The sequence below is a fragment of the Triticum aestivum genome, chromosome 3B, assembly GCF_018294505.1.
Source record: "Triticum aestivum cultivar Chinese Spring chromosome 3B, IWGSC CS RefSeq v2.1, whole genome shotgun sequence".
Lineage (NCBI taxonomy): Eukaryota > Viridiplantae > Streptophyta > Magnoliopsida > Poales > Poaceae > Triticum > Triticum aestivum.
This window is the reverse complement of record NC_057801.1, coordinates 61,359,914-61,360,744: the sequence shown is the minus strand read 5'-3', so window position 1 is coordinate 61,360,744 and position 831 is coordinate 61,359,914.

The window sequence follows — 831 nt, the reverse complement described above, 5'->3', positions numbered from 1 at the left end:
ACCTGGAGGGGGGAAACGGATGCGTCGGGTCTACACGGAGTGGATGTAGCTGTGGTTTTGGCCGAGATGTTGCTCCCGGGTGTCCCTATGGGCCGACCTGACACAACCGGGAGGAGAGGTCCACTGGTCAAAGCCTGTCTGTGGGAAGTCAAAGGGCTAGATCTCGTGGTCAACCGCTTCAGGGTTAGGCGGGACGGGGGCCCTGGGGGTAGCAATTCCACCGGAGCGTCGTACCGGGCCCTCATACATGCGGGGTGGTGTTGTGGCATGTCCGAAGAGGCGGCACGCGTCTCCAGTGCGTGGCCCCCCTCACGGACGGCGCCGCCGCCGGCACCTCGAGGGGGGAAACGGTAGTAGACGGATCAGGCACTCGCATAGTTACCGGATCAGGCACTCGGTAACGGTACCCCTCAGTCAGTTGCTCTCCTATGTATCACCTTTCGCGAGACCATAGAAAATATTTATATCATAAAGAAATGTTGCCCCCCTCAATTTATTTCGAAATATTTTAACACAATGTACATTTTTTGTTAGTACAATTTAGCAAATATTTATATAATAAAGAAATGTTGCTGACCATAGAAAAAATTCGGTTCAGAAAAAAAATTTATAATTATATACCATGCATTATTTTTAACATAATTATATATCATGTATCATTCAAAAAAAATTATGCCTACGGCTAAGCCGTCGGCATAGGTGCCACGTGGCGACTTCAGCTATGCCGACGGCTTAGCCGTCGGCATAGGATGGCCTTATCCACTACCAGCGCGCAGCTAGCTAGCCAGCCACTCGTTCTTTACCCACCCTGACCAGAGTGCGCCGCCGCCG